Source organism: Drosophila yakuba, unplaced genomic scaffold, assembly GCF_016746365.2.
Source record: "Drosophila yakuba strain Tai18E2 unplaced genomic scaffold, Prin_Dyak_Tai18E2_2.1 Segkk30_quiver_pilon_scaf, whole genome shotgun sequence".
NCBI lineage: Eukaryota > Metazoa > Arthropoda > Insecta > Diptera > Drosophilidae > Drosophila > Drosophila yakuba.
The window spans coordinates 25398-41295 of NW_025048802.1; the positions used below are offsets into that span (position 1 = coordinate 25398).

At 34.6% G+C, this 15898-nt stretch overlaps 5 non-coding genes across 5 annotated transcripts; all 5 read right to left on the reverse strand.

Annotated features, from left to right (window-relative positions):
• Positions 1-25: 25 nt before the first annotated feature.
• On the reverse strand, positions 26-204 carry LOC6540467. Its single transcript, XR_005562025.1, has one exon. It is a non-coding gene; the product is annotated as a 5.8S ribosomal RNA (ribosomal RNA).
• An 819-nt stretch (positions 205-1023) lies between these two features.
• LOC120322261 lies at positions 1024-3018 on the reverse strand. The gene has a single exon (XR_005562028.1). It is a non-coding gene; the product is annotated as a small subunit ribosomal RNA (ribosomal RNA).
• A 4606-nt stretch (positions 3019-7624) lies between these two features.
• Positions 7625-11585, reverse strand: LOC120322257. The gene has a single exon (XR_005562024.1). It is a non-coding gene; the product is annotated as a large subunit ribosomal RNA (ribosomal RNA).
• A 387-nt stretch (positions 11586-11972) lies between these two features.
• LOC120322259 lies at positions 11973-12151 on the reverse strand. Its single transcript, XR_005562026.1, has one exon. It is a non-coding gene; the product is annotated as a 5.8S ribosomal RNA (ribosomal RNA).
• An 819-nt stretch (positions 12152-12970) lies between these two features.
• On the reverse strand, positions 12971-14965 carry LOC120322255. The gene has a single exon (XR_005562022.1). It is a non-coding gene; the product is annotated as a small subunit ribosomal RNA (ribosomal RNA).
• Positions 14966-15898: the final 933 nt, after the last annotated feature.

Here is a 15898-nt window from a genome sequence, read left to right on the forward strand (position 1 = left end):
AAACAACTTAATTAGCATAGTCTTACAACCCTCAACCATATGTAGTCCAAGCAGCACTATAAAATTAATTAAAGTACATAACAGCATGGACTGCGATATGCGTTCAAAATGTCGATGTTCATGTGTCCTGCAGTTCACACGATGACGCACAGTTTGCTGCGTTCTTCATCGACCCATGAGCCGAGTGATCCACCGCTTAGAGTTTTATAATTTATTTCTATATATTGTCAATAATTTTTTTATTGAAAGAAATTAAAAATACACCATTTTACTGGCATATATCAATTCCTTCAATAAATGTATTTTTATACCTAAAATAAATGCTGCGAAATGTCTTAGTTTCATATAAGCATTATGTATCATGTAATTATATTTTATTTGTAATTAACCAATATGGGCGATACATACTGCAATTTATATAAAACATTAACCTGATGGATGCCAGGTACAACATTGTATATTTTAGGTTGTTGCATTAGCCAATGTATGCTCATAACTTAGATGAACAATACATATTCGCAACGCGTGTATATTATGGTCCATATACACACAATTTTTTTGTTACCATTTTTATTTGATTTCGAATGTTCGAATTATTAGGAAATGCATTGTTTATTTTTATTTGAATGCCGTTTATTTAATTTAATGTTTTGAGCCAACACTACCCACAACATCAAATTTTAATAGAAATGTTAAAATGTGGTCACCAGTCACTTTTAACATACATATGTGGTAAATGTGGTCCCCAATCACATTACCTTTGTGGTTGCCAGCCACATTTATTTATTATATAAATATATCAGAATTTTGTTTGATTCCATTGAGAAATCTATCAATTGAATATTATTGTGTTAGATAATATTCATATATAAACGCATTTGCAAATAATCATAATAAATCATGTGCATTTCTAAAGTAAATCTCATCATTCATATATCATATGCTTTTGTAATTTGGTATTTTGGTAAATTCAATTTATTTGTATTATAACAAATGTTTATTAACGGTAAGGATATTATACAATAATGATCCTTCCGCAGGTTCACCTACGGAAACCTTGTTACGACTTTTACTTCCTCTAAATAATCAAGTTCGGTCAACTTTTGCGAAACAACCGTAACACGCAAGGCGTCACAGTGATCACGTCCGGAGACCTCACTAAATAATTCAATCGGTAGTAGCGACGGGCGGTGTGTACAAAGGGCAGGGACGTAATCAATGCGAGTTAATGACTCACACTTACTGGGAATTCCAAGTTCATGTGAACAGTTTCAGTTCACAATCCCAAGCATGAAAGTGGTTCAGCGGTTTACCCGGACCTCTCGGTCTAGGAAATACACGTTGATACTTTCATTGTAGCGCGCGTGCAGCCCAGGACATCTAAGGGCATCACAGACCTGTTATTGCTCAATCTCATTATTGCTAGACGCAATTTGTCCATTTAAGAAGCTAGTGTCCTTATAATGGGACAAACCAACAGGTACGGCTCCACTTACATAAACACATTCAAACACAATAAACATTTTACTGCCACCATGAATGAAGGCTATATAAGCTTCAGCACCATAATCCTGAAGATATCTATTTAATATATTTGAGTCTCGTTCGTTATCGGAATTAACCAGACAAATCACTCCACGAACTAAGAACGGCCATGCACCACCACCCATAGATTCGAGAAAGAGCTATCAATCTGTCTTACACACTTATGTTCGGACCTGGTAAGTTTTCCCGTGTTGAGTCAAATTAAGCCGCAGGCTCCACTCCTGGTGGTGCCCTTCCGTCAATTCCTTTAAGTTTCAGCTTTGCAACCATACTTCCCCCGGAGCCCAAAAGCTTTGGTTTCCCGGGAAGCGACTGAGAGAGCCATAAAAGTAGCTACACCCAATTGCTAGCTGGCATCGTTTATGGTTAGAACTAGGGCGGTATCTGATCGCCTTCGAACCTCTAACTTTCGTTCTTGATTAATGAAAACATCTTTGGCAAATGCTTTCGCTTAAGTTAGTCTTACGACGGTCCAAGAATTTCACCTCTCGCGTCGTAATACTAATGCCCCCAAACTGCTTCTATTAATCATTACCTCTTGATCTGAAAACCAATGAAAGCAGAACAGAGGTCTTATTTCATTATCCCATGCACAGAATATTCAGGCATTTGAAGCCTGCTTTAAGCACTCTAATTTGTTCAAAGTAATAGTACCGGCCCACAATAACACTCGTTTAAGAGCACTAATGCAGGTTTTTAAATAGGAGGAACATATGAAAAAATACAAGTATTTAATCACATGTAAGAACTCCACCGGTAATACGCTTACATACATAAAGGTATAGTACTAACCACAATTGTAAGTTGTACTACCCGTATGAAGCACAAGTTCAACTACGAACGTTTTAACCGCAACAACTTTAATATACGCTATTGGAGCTGGAATTACCGCGGCTGCTGGCACCAGACTTGCCCTCCAATTGGTCCTTGTTAAAGGATTTAAAGTGTACTCATTCCAATTACAGGGCCTCGGATATGAGTCCTGTATTGTTATTTTTCGTCACTACCTCCCCGAGCTGGGAGTGGGTAATTTACGCGCCTGCTGCCTTCCTTAGATGTGGTAGCCGTTTCTCAGGCTCCCTCTCCGGAATCGAACCCTGATTCCCCGTTACCCGTTGCAACCATGGTAGTCCTAGATACTACCATCAAAAGTTGATAGGGCAGACATTTGAAAGATCTGTCGTCGGTACAAGACCATACGATCTGCATGTTATCTAGAGTTCAACCAATAAAACGATCTTGCGATCGCTTGGTTTTAGCCTAATAAAAGCACATGTCCCATAAGGTTCATGTTTTAATTGCATGTATTAGCTCTAGAATTACCACAGTTATCCAAGTAACTGTTAACGATCTAAGGAACCATAACTGATATAATGAGCCTTTTGCGGTTTCACTTTTAATTCGTGTGTACTTAGACATGCATGGCTTAATCTTTGAGACAAGCATATAACTACTGGCAGGATCAACCAGAATAATGTTTCTTTCTTCATATTTCATTCATATTTTTTGAATTGAAATAAGTAATATAAATATTATAGATTTCCATTTTATATAAATTTCCGTTTTTTATTAAATCTATTTTAAATCGATTACGGCCATTTTTATATAGCATTCGTATTCGTAAATTCCATTAATGTTTTATACCATTATATATATATATATTTCCATAATATTGTATTTATATTATACATATTTCATTCTAAAATATTATTTTGTTTCCAACATACATAAGTATTGTATCCACACATGTACAATTTTTGTTTAACCAATATAAATATTGAGTTAAATCATTTGCATTTTGATGATAAATTTAAAATTTATCTTTTTCCATATAACTCTCTGGTAATATATAACATAAAACCGAGCGCATATGATATTCATATATAAAATTTGGTAATTTTTCCAATATCAATATATTTATTATACCGGGGTAACGATATAATATTTCCTTTTATGGCGTGGTAATAAATTATTAGTTTATTATCTTCATTATTATTAATAAATAATAATGCCTGCCGTCAAAAATTAACGATAATATATGGAAACGATTTGTTATTCTATGTATAATAGAAACTTGACTTTTGTTTCAACGATATTATCTAAGGGCGTATATTCTTATTAACCGCGGAGCCAAGTCCCAAATGTTCATAAGAACCTGAGAAACAAATTTGTACGGAAAATAATATACTATATTTGTAAGTAACCAATATAATGAGATAGGTCGGCAACCAGTGCCTTCCTACCTAATAGTAGTTTTGAAACCCGCTGTCATTAAAAATTAACGATGTTATATGGAAACGATTTGTTATTCTATTAATAATAGAATACTTGACTGTTGTTTCAACGATAACATCTAAGGGCGTATATTTTTATTAACCGCGTAGCCAAGTTCCCAAATGTTCATTAGAACCTGAGAAACAAATTTGTACGGAAAATAATATACTTTATTTGTAAGTAACCAATATAATATATAAAGCGGGAGGTCAGCAACCACTGCTTACCTATAGTAGTTTTTGAACCCGCTGTCCTCAAAACGGGTATTTTCAATTCTGTTTGGTATCCAACATACAGGATATTCTCTTATATATCAAGAGAATACAGTAATATTATATTAATATTTCCTTTATTCATATATAATTAAATATATTTTTCCATTATTCATACGATAAATATTCATTTCCATATGATTAATATTTAATTTCCATATAATATTGTCGAAATCATATAAATATATAAGTTTCGAACAATACGAGAGGTCGGCAACCACTGCCTACCTATAGTAGTTTTTGAACCCTCTGTCGGTACCAGCCTTGTTTACACTACTATAACCTTTCACGTATATGGGCTATTCCTATAATTCTAAGAGAATATAGGAATATTTGATCATTTTTTCATTTATACATACGATAAATATTCATTTCCATATGATTAATATTTAATTTCCATATAATATTGTCGAAATCATATAAATATATAAGTTTCGAACAATACGAGAGGTCGGCAACCACTGCCTACCTATAGTAGTTTTTGAACCCTCTGTCGGTACCAGCCTTGTTTACACTACTATAACCTTTCACGTATATGGGCTATTCCTATAATTCTAAGAGAATATAGGAATATTTTATCATTTTTTCATTTATACATACGATAAATATTCATTTCCATATGATTAATATTTAATTTCCATATAATATTGTCGAAATCATATAAATATATAAGTTTCGAACAATACGAGAGGTCGGCAACCACTGCCTACCTATAGTAGTTTTTGAACCCTCTGTCGGTACCAGCCTTGTTTACACTACTATAACCTTTCACGTATATGGGCTATTCCTATAATTCTAAGAGAATATAGGAATATTTTATCATTTTTTCATTTATACATACGATAAATATTCATTTCCATATGATTAATATTTAATTTCCATATAATATTGTCGAAATCATATAAATATATAAGTTTCGAACAATACGAGAGGTCGGCAACCACTGCCTACCTATAGTAGTTTTTGAACCCTCTGTCGGTACCAGCCTTGTTTACACTACTATAACCTTTCACGTATATGGTCTATTCCTATAATTCTAAGAGAATATAGGAATATTTGATCATTTTTTCATTTATACATACGATAAATATTCATTTCCATATGATTAATATTTAATTTCCATATAATATTGTCGAAATCATATAAATATATAAGTTTCGAACAATACGAGAGGTCGGCAACCACTGCCTACCTATAGTAGTTTTTGAACCCTCTGTCGGTACCAGCCTTGTTTACACTACTATAACCTTTCACGTATATGGGCTATTCCTATAATTCTAAGAGAATATAGGAATATTTGATCATTTTTTCATTTATACATACGATAAATATTCATTTCCATATGATTAATATTTAATTTCCATATAATATTGTCGAAATCATATAAATATATAAGTTTCGAACAATACGAGAGGTCGGCAACCACTGCCTACCTATAGTAGTTTTTGAACCCTCTGTCGGTACCAGCCTTGTTTACACTACTATAACCTTTCACGTATATGGGCTATTCCTATAATTCTAAGAGAATATAGGAATATTTTATCATTTTTTCATTTATACATACGATAAATATTCATTTCCATATGATTAATATTTAATTTCCATATAATATTGTCGAAATCATATAAATATATAAGTTTCGAACAATACGAGAGGTCGGCAACCACTGCCTACCTATAGTAGTTTTTGAACCCTCTGTCGGTACCAGCCTTGTTTACACTACTATAACCTTTCACGTATATGGTCTATTCCTATAATTCTAAGAGAATATAGGAATATTTGATCATTTTTTCATTTATACATACGATAAATATTCATTTCCATATGATTAATATTTAATTTCCATATAATATTGTCGAAATCATATAAATACAGAAGTTTCGAACAATACGAGAGGTCGGCAACCACTGCCTACCTATAGTAGTTTTTGAACCCTCTGTCGGTACCAGCCTTGCTTACACTACTATAACCTTTCACGTATATGGGTTATTCCTATAATTCTAAGAGAATATAGGAATATTTGATCATTTTTTCATTTATACATACGATAAATATTTATTTCCATATGATTAATATTTAATTTCCATATAATATTGTCGAAATCATATAAATACATAAATTTCGAACAATACGAGAGGCAACCACTGCCTACCCTATGGTCGGCAACCACTGCCTACCTATAGTAATATGGTATAGTATAGTAGTACTATAACCTTTCACATGTATGGGTTTTTTTTATATCATACTAATAGAAAATAGAAATATTCCATCATTTTTTCCTTTATATGTATATATAATTATATTAATTTATATATACTTATATATTTTTTCCTGTATTCATATAATATATATATTTTTTTAAATATGTATATTATTTAATTTAATATACCATTATATTGTCTGTATTCATATGATAAATATTTATTATTTTCATATGTTTTATATTTAATATACCTATAGTATTGGGTTTTTTTTCTAATACTATAAGAATATACGAATATTTCATATATTCCTTTAGTCATAATAAAGTTATAATTTCTATTATAAGAGAAGGACACCACCACTTTCATTAGCGTCACTAAATTGATGACAAGCTATTTGGCAACCTGATAGAATTTTGTAAAGTCTTTATTTCTATCATTAGTAGATAGTAGATAGATGGGGACAATTTCATTAGCGTCACTAAATCGATGACGAGCCATTTGGCAACCTGATAGAATTTTGTAAAGTCTTTATTTCTATCATTAGTAGATAGTAGATAGATGGGGACAATTTCATTAGCGTCACTAAATCGATGACGAGCCATTTGGCAACCTGATAGAATTTTATAAAGTCTTTATTTCTATCATTAGTAGATAGTAGATAGATGGGGACAATTTCATTAGCGTCACTAAATCGATGACGAGCCATTTGGCAACCTGATAGAATTTTGTAAAGTCTTTATTTCTATCATTAGTAGATAGTAGATAGATGGGGACAATTTCATTAGCGTCACTAAATCGATGACGAGCCATTTGGCAACCTGATAGAATTTTGTAAAGTCTTTATTTCTATCATTAGTAGATAGTAGATAGATGGGGACAATTTCATTAGCGTCACTAAATCGATGACGAGCCATTTGGCAACCTGATAGAATTTTGTAAAGTCTTTATTTCTATCATTAGTAGATAGTAGATAGATGGGGACAATTTCATTAGCGTCACTAAATCGATGACGAGCCATTTGGCAACCTGATAGAATTTTGTAAAGTCTTTATTTCTATCATTAGTAGATAGTAGATAGATGGGGACAATTTCATTAGCGTCACTAAATCGATGACAAGCTATTTGGCAACCAGATAGAATTTTTTAGTCTTTCTTTCTATCATATGATATATAATATTATATATCGCGCGTCCAGTCGGTCGGTCGGTCAGTCAGTCGTCAGTCGCGTCCAGTCGGGGTGGTCGGCTCTCGAGGGCACTGGCGCTTGCGCGCTAACCCTCAAAAACCAACAAACAAGTACCACACGAGTACTCAATGGTCTTATTTATTTCGAATCATCAAGCAAAGGATAAGCTTCAGTGGATCGCAGTATGGCAGCTGCTCAACCACTTACAACACCTTGCCTGTTACAAAAGTCGTTTACAATTGATTCTAGGCTTTGTCATTGTATTAAATAATGCTTTTATATGTAACTAGCGCGGCATCAGGTGATCGAAGATCCTCCCAATTTACTATGTTACAAATTACATTGGCATCACATCCATTGTCGTTTATAAAGTAAATTATAAACTTTAAATGGTTTAGAAGCCATACAATGCAAATTGCCCCTTATTTATCATTGCAGTCCAGCACGGATACGACCTTAGAGGCGTTCAGGCATAATCCAACGGACGTAGCGTCATACCACTGTTCGCTCGAACAAGTATTGTGCCATTGGTCCGTACCTGCGGTTCCTCTCGTACTACGCAGGAATGCTGTCGCAACAACGTTTTGTCATTAGTAGGGTAAAACTAACCTGTCTCACGACGGTCTAAACCCAGCTCACGTTCCCTTGCATGGGTGAACAATCCAACGCTTGGTGAATTTTGCTTCACAATGATAGGAAGAGCCGACATCGAAGGATCAAAAAGCGACGTCGCTATGAACGCTTGGCCGCCACAAGCCAGTTATCCCTATGGTAACTTTTCTGACACCTCTTGTTAAAAACTCTTTAAACCAAAAGGATCGATAGGCCGAGCTTTTGCTGTCCCTGTGTGTACTGAACACCGAGATCAAGTCAGCATTTGCCCTTTTGCTCTATGTGTGGTTTCTGTCCGCACTGAGCTGGCCTTGGGACACCTCCGTTATTATTTGAGAGATGTACCGCCCCAGTCAAACTCCCTACCTGGCAATGTCCTTGAATTGGATCATACCTGAGTAATTGGAGTTATACCAAATTTTCAAATCAAAAATACATAAATGCATCGTTTTATTAAAGAATTTGTTTGCGATTATATAACAAACTCGTGATACTTTGATCAAGAAGCTTGCATCAAAACCCAATACCATAAGATATAATAAATATATCCGTATAATGGCTAGGAAATGATACACGTTCCATTTAATCAAGTAAGTAAGGAAACAATAAGAGTAGTGGTATTTCATTGACGATACCAAACCGAGGTCTAATATCTCCCACTTATTCTACACCTCTTATGTCTCCTTACACTGCCAGATTAGAGTCAAGCTCAAAAGGGTCTTCTTTCCCCGCTAATTATTCCAAGCCCGTTCCCTTGGCTGTGGTTTCGCTAGATAGTAGATAGGGACAGTAGGAATCTCGTTAATCCATTCATGCGCGTCACTAATTAGATGACGAGGCATTTGGCTACCTTAAGAGAGTCATAGTTACTCCCGCCGTTGACCCGCGCTTACTTGAATTTCTTCACTTTGACATTCAGAGCACTGGGCAGAAATCACATTGTGTCAACACCCGCTAGGGCCATCACAATGCTTTGTTTTAATTAGACAGTCGGATTCCCCAAGTCCGTGCCAGTTCTGAATTGATTGTTAATTGATAATCGTTATAATTAATAAGAACTAATTGGTTTAACCCAAATAGTATTCTTAAAAATTTTAGCAAGAAAGTTCCACAATTGGCTACGTAACTAAACTATCCGGGGAACAAGAAACTAACATAAATGCTAGAAACTCTATTTACCCAGAACGAGCACATAAACCATGTTATTGTTTCCCAATCAAGCCCGACTATCTCAATCTTCAGAGCCAATCCTTATCCCGAAGTTACGGATCTAATTTGCCGACTTCCCTTACCTACATTATTCTATCGACTAGAGACTCTTCACCTTGGAGACCAGCTGCGGATATTGGTACGGCCTGTTGAGAAGTTTGCGTGTCCCCACCATAAATTTTCAAGGTCCGAGGAGAAAATATCGACACAACAGTATATGTCATGCTCTTCTAGCCCATCTACCATATCTCTCTGCGAAAGACTTCCATGGTAGTACGGCTATAAAACAGAAAAGAAAACTCTTCCGATATCTCTCGACGGCTTCTTTATGGTCGTTCCTGTTGCCAGGATGAGCACGAGGCCCATATTTAATAACAAACGGATACTCAACAGGTTACGGAATTGGAACCGTATTCCCTTTCGTTCAAAATTATTCAAGTGTATTATAATTCGCTTTTTTATGTAGTTTGGCATTTTTGTTTTACTTGAAAATTTTCGGCTTTCGCCTTGAACTTAGGACCGACTAACTCGTGATCAACCACTGTTCACACGAAACCCTTCTCCACTTCAGTCCTCCAAGGTCTCATTCGATTATTTGCTACTACCACCAAGATCTGTACCAATGGCAGCTCCATGCAGGCTTACGCCAAACACTTCTACGCATACCATTGTACCTTCCTACTCACTAAAGTTTCAAAATTTATATCACAAGTAATATAAATCATCTACTTTAGCGGTAATGTATAGGTATACAACTTAAGCGCCATCCATTTTAAGGGCTAGTTGCTTCGGCAGGTGAGTTGTTACACACTCCTTAGCGGATTTCGACTTCCATGATCACCGTCCTGCTGTTTTAAGCAACCAACGCCTTTCATGGTATCTGCATGAGTTGTTAATTTGGGCACCGTAACATTACGTTTGGTTCATCCCACAGCGCCAGTTCTGCTTACCAAAAGTGGCCCACTGGGCACATTATATCATAACCTTGAACTTCATATCAAGAAAGTTAAGGTTCTTACCCATTTAAAGTTTGAGAATAGGTTAAGATCGTTTCGACCCTAAGGCCTCTAATCATTCGCTTTACCAGATAAGATTATTTTATATAATATTAAAATGCACCAGCTATCCTGAGGGAAACTTCGGAAGGAACCAGCTACTAGATGGTTCGATTGGTCTTTCGCCCCTATACTCAATTCTGACAATCGATTTGCACGTCAGAACTGTTTCGGTCTTCCATCAGGGTTTCCCCTGACTTCAACCTGATCAAGTATAGTTCACCATCTTTCGGGTCACAGCATATATGCTCAAGGTACGTTCCAGTTAGAGGCATAAATAATATAAATATACATTATACATAACTATATAGAACGCCCCGGGATTGTGTTAATTAGCTATAAATAGTTAAAAAACTAATCCCATTAGTAGTCAAGTTAATTACGCTATTAGGTTTATATCCCAATAACTTGCACATATGTTAGACTCCTTGGTCCGTGTTTCAAGACGGGTCCCGAAGGTATCCTGAATCTTTCGCATTGTTAATCATACAAGTGCATATAATAAACATAAAAATCAATGATAATTATGCCATTATATAATTCCGAAAAATTAACGCACTGTAATCATATAAATCTATCAGCACTTTATCAAATTAATAACATTTATTCTGTTTTAAAATGCAAGCACTTTAATTTGAATAAACTATAAGTTATATTTTATGATAAATTTGGGATATGCTAATAGATTACAATGTCCTTATATGGAAAAAATGCACACTATCCTTATAATATTATTTAAATATTACAATTTTAATGATGAATTTTCCATAACGGATATTCAGGTTCATCGGGCTTAACCTCTAAGCAGTTTCACGTACTGTTTAACTCTCTATTCAGAGTTCTTTTCAACTTTCCCTCACGGTACTTGTTTACTATCGGTCTCATGGTTATATTTAGTTTTAGATGGAGTTTACCACCCACTTAGTGCTGCACTATCAAGCAACACGACTCTTTGGAAACATCATCTAGTAATCATTAACGTTATACGGGCCTGGCACCCTCTGTGGGTAAATGGCCTCATTTAAGAAGGACTTAAATCGTTAATTTCTCATACTAGAATATTGACGCTCCATACACTGCATCTCACATTTGCCATATAGACAAAGTGACTTAGTGCTGAACTGTTTTCTTTTCGCTCGCCGCTACTAAGAAAATCCTTGTTAGTTTCTTTTCCTCCCCTAATTAATATGCTTAAATTCAGGGGGTAGTCCCATATGAGTTGAGGTTGTATATAACTTTTTATTGCCATTAATTCTTAATATATAATGATAAAACATTTTAATAAATTCGTTGTAATATATCCATTATTTCTTGTAGCATAGTATTATCCATTAACGAACCAACGAAGAATAATAATATAACCAAGTTTTTTTCTATTTTCGAATCATTAATAAGAGACAATCCTAGATGAAAAATAATTCAATTTTTTATGCTAGACATTTCTCAGTATTATTTGATTGAAAAAGAAAATATTTCTCTTCGTTTTTCACATCCAAATGTGAGGATAATGTTTTTCATATATAGTTTTTAATATTATGAATAAAATTATTATTTTATCCAATAATATACCATATGCTTATAAAAATTTATAAACAACTTAATTAGCATAGTCTTACAACCCTCAACCATATGTAGTCCAAGCAGCACTATAAAATTAATTAAAGTACATAACAGCATGGACTGCGATATGCGTTCAAAATGTCGATGTTCATGTGTCCTGCAGTTCACACGATGACGCACAGTTTGCTGCGTTCTTCATCGACCCATGAGCCGAGTGATCCACCGCTTAGAGTTTTATAATTTATTTCTATATATTGTCAATAATTTTTTTATTGAAAGAAATTAAAAATACACCATTTTACTGGCATATATCAATTCCTTCAATAAATGTATTTTTATACCTAAAATAAATGCTGCGAAATGTCTTAGTTTCATATAAGCATTATGTATCATGTAATTATATTTTATTTGTAATTAACCAATATGGGCGATACATACTGCAATTTATATAAAACATTAACCTGATGGATGCCAGGTACAACATTGTATATTTTAGGTTGTTGCATTAGCCAATGTATGCTCATAACTTAGATGAACAATACATATTCGCAACGCGTGTATATTATGGTCCATATACACACAATTTTTTTGTTACCATTTTTATTTGATTTCGAATGTTCGAATTATTAGGAAATGCATTGTTTATTTTTATTTGAATGCCGTTTATTTAATTTAATGTTTTGAGCCAACACTACCCACAACATCAAATTTTAATAGAAATGTTAAAATGTGGTCACCAGTCACTTTTAACATACATATGTGGTAAATGTGGTCCCCAATCACATTACCTTTGTGGTTGCCAGCCACATTTATTTATTATATAAATATATCAGAATTTTGTTTGATTCCATTGAGAAATCTATCAATTGAATATTATTGTGTTAGATAATATTCATATATAAACGCATTTGCAAATAATCATAATAAATCATGTGCATTTCTAAAGTAAATCTCATCATTCATATATCATATGCTTTTGTAATTTGGTATTTTGGTAAATTCAATTTATTTGTATTATAACAAATGTTTATTAACGGTAAGGATATTATACAATAATGATCCTTCCGCAGGTTCACCTACGGAAACCTTGTTACGACTTTTACTTCCTCTAAATAATCAAGTTCGGTCAACTTTTGCGAAACAACCGTAACACGCAAGGCGTCACAGTGATCACGTCCGGAGACCTCACTAAATAATTCAATCGGTAGTAGCGACGGGCGGTGTGTACAAAGGGCAGGGACGTAATCAATGCGAGTTAATGACTCACACTTACTGGGAATTCCAAGTTCATGTGAACAGTTTCAGTTCACAATCCCAAGCATGAAAGTGGTTCAGCGGTTTACCCGGACCTCTCGGTCTAGGAAATACACGTTGATACTTTCATTGTAGCGCGCGTGCAGCCCAGGACATCTAAGGGCATCACAGACCTGTTATTGCTCAATCTCATTATTGCTAGACGCAATTTGTCCATTTAAGAAGCTAGTGTCCTTATAATGGGACAAACCAACAGGTACGGCTCCACTTACATAAACACATTCAAACACAATAAACATTTTACTGCCACCATGAATGAAGGCTATATAAGCTTCAGCACCATAATCCTGAAGATATCTATTTAATATATTTGAGTCTCGTTCGTTATCGGAATTAACCAGACAAATCACTCCACGAACTAAGAACGGCCATGCACCACCACCCATAGATTCGAGAAAGAGCTATCAATCTGTCTTACACACTTATGTTCGGACCTGGTAAGTTTTCCCGTGTTGAGTCAAATTAAGCCGCAGGCTCCACTCCTGGTGGTGCCCTTCCGTCAATTCCTTTAAGTTTCAGCTTTGCAACCATACTTCCCCCGGAGCCCAAAAGCTTTGGTTTCCCGGGAAGCGACTGAGAGAGCCATAAAAGTAGCTACACCCAATTGCTAGCTGGCATCGTTTATGGTTAGAACTAGGGCGGTATCTGATCGCCTTCGAACCTCTAACTTTCGTTCTTGATTAATGAAAACATCTTTGGCAAATGCTTTCGCTTAAGTTAGTCTTACGACGGTCCAAGAATTTCACCTCTCGCGTCGTAATACTAATGCCCCCAAACTGCTTCTATTAATCATTACCTCTTGATCTGAAAACCAATGAAAGCAGAACAGAGGTCTTATTTCATTATCCCATGCACAGAATATTCAGGCATTTGAAGCCTGCTTTAAGCACTCTAATTTGTTCAAAGTAATAGTACCGGCCCACAATAACACTCGTTTAAGAGCACTAATGCAGGTTTTTAAATAGGAGGAACATATGAAAAAATACAAGTATTTAATCACATGTAAGAACTCCACCGGTAATACGCTTACATACATAAAGGTATAGTACTAACCACAATTGTAAGTTGTACTACCCGTATGAAGCACAAGTTCAACTACGAACGTTTTAACCGCAACAACTTTAATATACGCTATTGGAGCTGGAATTACCGCGGCTGCTGGCACCAGACTTGCCCTCCAATTGGTCCTTGTTAAAGGATTTAAAGTGTACTCATTCCAATTACAGGGCCTCGGATATGAGTCCTGTATTGTTATTTTTCGTCACTACCTCCCCGAGCTGGGAGTGGGTAATTTACGCGCCTGCTGCCTTCCTTAGATGTGGTAGCCGTTTCTCAGGCTCCCTCTCCGGAATCGAACCCTGATTCCCCGTTACCCGTTGCAACCATGGTAGTCCTAGATACTACCATCAAAAGTTGATAGGGCAGACATTTGAAAGATCTGTCGTCGGTACAAGACCATACGATCTGCATGTTATCTAGAGTTCAACCAATAAAACGATCTTGCGATCGCTTGGTTTTAGCCTAATAAAAGCACATGTCCCATAAGGTTCATGTTTTAATTGCATGTATTAGCTCTAGAATTACCACAGTTATCCAAGTAACTGTTAACGATCTAAGGAACCATAACTGATATAATGAGCCTTTTGCGGTTTCACTTTTAATTCGTGTGTACTTAGACATGCATGGCTTAATCTTTGAGACAAGCATATAACTACTGGCAGGATCAACCAGAATAATGTTTCTTTCTTCATATTTCATTCATATTTTTTGAATTGAAATAAGTAATATAAATATTATAGATTTCCATTTTATATAAATTTCCGTTTTTTATTAAATCTATTTTAAATCGATTACGGCCATTTTTATATAGCATTCGTATTCGTAAATTCCATTAATGTTTTATACCATTATATATATATATATTTCCATAATATTGTATTTATATTATACATATTTCATTCTAAAATATTATTTTGTTTCCAACATACATAAGTATTGTATCCACACATGTACAATTTTTGTTTAACCAATATAAATATTGAGTTAAATCATTTGCATTTTGATGATAAATTTAAAATTTATCTTTTTCCATATAACTCTCTGGTAATATATAACATAAAACCGAGCGCATATGATATTCATATATAAAATTTGGTAATTTTTCCAATATCAATATATTTATTATACCGGGGTAACGATATAATATTTCCTTTTATGGCGTGGTAATAAATTATTAGTTTATTATCTTCATTATTATTAATAAATAATAATGCCTGCCGTCAAAAATTAACGATAATATATGGAAACGATTTGTTATTCTATGTATAATAGAAACTTGACTTTTGTTTCAACGATATTATCTAAGGGCGTATATTCTTATTAACCGCGGAGCCAAGTCCCAAATGTTCATAAGAACCTGAGAAACAAATTTGTACGGAAAATAATATACTATATTTGTAAGTAACCAATATAATGAGATAGGTCGGCAACCAGTGCCTTCCTACCTAATAGTAGTTTTGAAACCCGCTTCATTAAAAATTAACGATGTTATATGGAAACGATTTGTTATTCTATTAATAATAGAATACTTGACTGTTGTTTCAACGATAACATCTAAGCGTATATTTTATTAACCGCGTAGCCAAGTTCCCAAATGTTCATTAGAAC